Source organism: Tachypleus tridentatus, chromosome 11 (assembly GCF_004210375.1).
Source record: "Tachypleus tridentatus isolate NWPU-2018 chromosome 11, ASM421037v1, whole genome shotgun sequence".
Taxonomy (NCBI): domain Eukaryota; kingdom Metazoa; phylum Arthropoda; class Merostomata; order Xiphosura; family Limulidae; genus Tachypleus; species Tachypleus tridentatus.
The window spans coordinates 32,981,788-32,987,223 of NC_134835.1; positions in this window are offsets into that span (position 1 = coordinate 32,981,788).

Below are 5,436 nucleotides of genomic sequence, written 5' to 3' on the forward strand. Positions count from 1 at the left end.
CAACAAATCTTTCATTTTACAAAAGTTCTAAGAGCCGTGACAAAACACCCGTTTCGGAAAATAGAAACATTGTTTTATTTATTATTCAAAAACTGTAACCGTTACCCCCTGAAATACAGATCTTTACGTGACGTTTCAACCAAAAACATGTCGTCATTTCTTATTGTCTCCCAGTGGTTCAGCAGAAAGTATGTGTGCTTATAAAGCTAAAAACCGAATTTCGATAACCGTGGTAAACCGAGTCGCAGATATTTCGTTGTGTGGCTTTGCGCTTAACAACAAACGAAACCGGTGTTGTTGTTTTTTTATTATTTTGCACAAAGTATATTATACGTGATCTGGTTGTTTGCAAATATTTGCTTTGGAAATTTCTCACTTGTTCTAAACGATTCAAACGCGTTGAATATGTAACTCACCACACGCGTTATTTATTTACAGCGTTGAAACCTAAACTGGGTATATAATAGTACACTTTGCGCATTTGGAAATCAGGTTATATATAAACAAAGGAGCATTTATCTGCTCGTATATTTATAAGTGCGTCTACGTGATTAGCATAATGACCCCAATTAATGCTTCCGGGGGGGGCGTTGCAAACATTAAAGGGGCGATAACTACAGTATCTGTACAGTTTTCGGGTTCTATTTTTCATGTGTGATTCGTTGATTTCGGTTTTAATAAATAGGTGTTTTTTTTTTTAATTTTTCCTTTTCAACTCGGCCTGGCATGGCCAAGTGTGTTAAGGTGTTCGACTCGTAATCCGAGGGTCGCGGGTTCGAATCCCGGTTGCACCAAACATGCTCTCCTTTTCAGCCGTGGGAGCGTTATAATGTAACTGTTAATCCCACTATTAGTTGGTAAAAGAGGAGGCCAAGAGTTGGCGGTGGATGGTGATGACTAGCTGCCTTCTCTCGAGTCTTACACTGCTAAATTAGGGACGGCTAGCGCAGATAGCCCTCGAGTTGCTTTGCGCGAAATTCAAAAACAAGCAAACAAACCTTTTCAAGTCAAAAGTGTGGAAATAAAAGTGGATTATTATTGTTATCACACAAAGTAAGCTTTATAAAAATAATAATTACACAAGGGAGCTTCAATTCAGTTATGCCAGTTTTTAAAACGTACACAGAGATTCAACTTGCAAACATAAATATTTTCTGAAACTGATTCCTCCAGAGAGCCAATACGAGGACCACATACAAAATGTAGTAAAATATTTAAAGCTAATAACTGTTTAGGTAACTAGGTCTCCGTTGGTTTCGCGACTGTACATCACATATCTTGTACTAGAACAACGCAATTATCTCTGGTTAAATTATTCTGATAAATAATACACAATCAATATCGACTCAGACACTGTGATTATTTATTCACGAAAACCACAGTGAAAAAAAAAGTCAAATGATACGTTTATTTTCTGTGTTGTTACTATGTTTTTTTTTACATCGTAAATACTTAAGGATTTTTTTCATATGGATATTGTGGTAGTATTACAAATACCCTTACCATTCTTGTTTGTTTTCTTACAGCAAAGCCACATCGGGCTATCTGCTAAGCCCACCGAGGGTAATCGAACCCCTGATTTTAGCGTTATAAATCCGGAGACTTACCGCTGGACTAGCGGGGGCACCATTCTATTCTTAACAACTACCATATCTGAGCTAAGATTTAGCATATTTCAACTTTACTTTGATACAAAAGAATATAATTTCTTTTAGTAGGACACTGAACTCGCTATCTCAGGGTCGTGGGTTCGAATCCCCCGTCACACCGAACATGCAAACCATTTTAGCCTTAGGAGCATTGTAATTTGACCGTCAATCTCACTATTCATTGGTAAAAGAGTAGCCCAAGAGTTGATGGTGGGTGGTGATGAATAGCTGTATTCCCTCTAGCCTTACACTGCTAAATTAAGGACGGTTAACGCCGATAGCTCTCGTGTAGTTGTGCGCGAAATTCAAAACAAACAAAGAAATTATTTTAGTACAAACAAATGTAGTTTATTGACCTGAAAAATACAACGCTTGGTGGTATTGGTAACATGAAAATGACCAAGAACGAGTGAAATCGTTCTTTTTAGGTCAGTGAATTATATTTTTCTCGCTAAAAAAGCTTCGCGTATTATTAAATTACTTATTATGATAATCACACAACATTATTCAACGCTTTAATTTTCACTGTATTTAAACAAGTGCGTCTCTCGTTATGCTTTCACTGTTCACTTCTCATTCTACAGTTTCTACCAGTTATTATTCTGTTGTACTCTTCTTTTTCGTTGGTTCACAGAGACGTAGTTAAAGTTGGGTATTTTGTGTCTCGATTTTGATTGGCTATTGTTTCAGTTGCTGTTTATTTTTTTCATTTTCAGGTGTTGACGGCCTGGGGGCCAAATTACTTGGCTCGTGAACTGCGGGTCTCTGGTTCAAAGACCGTTACCAAACACATTTGTCTTTTCAGCCTATAGGACGTTATGATGAGACAACCAATTTCACTGTTTGTGGGTAAAGGAATTGCCCTAAAAAACTGGTGATTGAAGTTGTCGACTCGTGCCTTCCTTTCAGTCCATCACTTATAAATTTAAGAACAGCTAGCGAGTATCTTTGTGCGAAATTCAAACAATAGTTTGTTTCATATTAAATTGTTGTTGTGTTTTTTTTATAAGGGGTTGTTCTTACGAGTTCTACTTAAGATAACTTTTGGAGTTTTAATCTACTTGACGCTGTTGTCGTTTGAATTAAGCACAAAGCTACACAATAGGCTATCTGTGCTCTGCCCACCACGGGTATCGAAACCTGGTTTTTAGCGTTATAAGTCCGCAGACATACCGCTGAGCCACTGGGGGGTTCTACTTGACGTACACACGTAACATGGAAGAGGTACCCTTTCTAACAAATATAGAGACATTTTTATTTCCTGTCTAGTATCGGTAATAATAAATTGAACATGGTTTGTGAAACAACAACACATACGTTTAGTAAAACACTGCTAATTGAAAAGATACGATCAAACACTTGGTTTTGTAATGTTTGCTGAAAAGTAAAACATTATAATATTTTTTTTCCTTACCATCCAACACTTAATGTTTTGTTAAGTTATAAAGATATTTAATGTACTGGATATTCAGATACATTTACATAGTAAATCAACCGTGTTCTCTTACTTTAAAAGTGACCAAACAGGGCTAAAGCATCATATTCTGTTTTGACATACGGTTTTGATATTTGAATAAAGGTTTACGTTGTGGGACAAACAATAAACAATATCATGGCATTATATCTGATATTACAATAGCTCTGTCAAATATCCTAAATAAAACAATAAATATTGGAGAAAGTACTTAATATTGCTAATATTTGGACAGAATTTTTGTAAGGTTCTAGTGAGAATCTATCTGAGAAGATACACAACACAATATTAAGTCTTGAATTCGTACCATCCTAGTGAGCCAAGTCTTCTATATTTCAGACTTGTTTTTCTGTACGCCTGTCATCAACAGACTTCGAAGCTTCTCCAAACACTGTAATAACAAACGCGAACAGGTGAAAGATTCAGTTATCGATGCATTAAGCAATGAAATGTTCATAATTACTATTATGTCTTGTTTTCTAGGCTATTTTCTTCTTTATATTAAAATAGAGTTGAGAACGCTCTGCATACAATGTTAACACGACCCCAGAGGTTAGTCATAATTATATAAAAACTACTAGAAAAGGTAACACATCAGACACATATGGCAGATAAATAAATTAGAGTTTTAAAAACGTGTTTGAAAAGAAATTAAAAGGAATGTTCGAAGTTCAACCAAAGTAACTAAAACACTTACAGCTTATCATGCGAAGTTTATAGGTGTGTTTAAAACATACACTTTAATCCGTCCAAGTTAAATCCATGTTTGTTTTGATTTCGCGCAAAGCTACACCAGGATTATCTGCGCTAGCCGTCCCTAATTTAGCAGTGTAAGACTAGAGGGAAGGCAGCTAGTCATCACTACCCACCGCCAACTCTTGGGCCACTCCTTTACCAACGAATAGTTGGATCGACCGTAACATTATAACGCCCCTACGCCTGGAAAGGAGAACATGTCTGGTGTGACGGGGATTCGAACCCGCGATCTTAGATTGTAAGTCCAACGTCTTAACTATCTGGCCATGAAAGTGTTTAACTCAAGCTATTGTATACAACAAATCAGATGTGTTACGAACGTGTCTCTACTCAAAATGTGTCTGTGAATTAATGGTTTTAATCTGACTGAGATTCTGACAAGTCTGAGTGTAAGGTGAAGGTTATAAACTATCTTTGTCTATTGTATAGTTTGAATATTGTATTTGTATAACCTCTAGTACTTAACCCTGTATATTGTATATGGGTTTACCCTTCTCCACCATTAACTATCGTGAAATAGGAACGTATGGTAAAATGGAAAGTTGATAACACTGACTTCAAATGCATAATACTATTTAAAATGACACTCAGTAAAGGTCGTGACATTCATACTTTGACCACTCATTAGAACACAGGATTAAATTCACGGAAGCGCACTAAAACACCTATTGTAGCCGTCACAGTGATAACACATGTAAATATCTAGTAACATCAAAAGTAAAATTAATTGAAAAGCCAAGAAATTATAATAAACTACAAGACCATCAAATATACTTTTATTTCTTTTGGACTTCAATTTAGATACTAACAATTTGGACGTAAAGGCTATTTTTCATATACTCAACGCTTTCTCAGTTTTGCTATTGTTTTCATTTTACTCTCTATGTAGATACTAACAATTCGGAGTAAAGGCTATTTTTCATATACTCAACGCTTTCTCAGTTTTGCTATTGTTTTCTTTTTACTCTATGCAGATACTAACAATATCGGACGTAAAGGCTATTTTTTGATATACTCATCGCTTTGTCAGTTTTGCTATTGTTTTCTTTTTTACTCTGTGTGTAACAATATGGACGTAAAATCTACTAACTTTCTCATGCTATTGACGTAAAGGCTATTTTAATACACTCAACACTTCCCTAACAATATGGACAGTTTTGCTATTGTTTTTTTCTTTTTTTACTCTGTGCATTACTAACAATATGGACGTAAAAATCTTTGATACACTCATCCTTTCTCAGTTTTGCTATTGTAGTTACTACAATATGGACGTAAAACATCTTCATCGCCTCAGTTTGTTATTGTTTTCTTTTTTACTCTGTGTAGATACTAACAATATGGACGTAAAACCTATCTTTATATACACTCATTACTTCCTCAGTTTTGTTATTGTTTTCTTTTTACTCTGTGTAGTTACTAACAATATGGACGTAAAACCCTATCTTTGATACACTCATCGCTTTCTCAGTTTTGCTATTGTTTTCTTTTACTCTGTGTAGTTACTAACAATATGGACGTAAAATCTATCTTTGATACACTCATCGCTTTCTCAGTTTT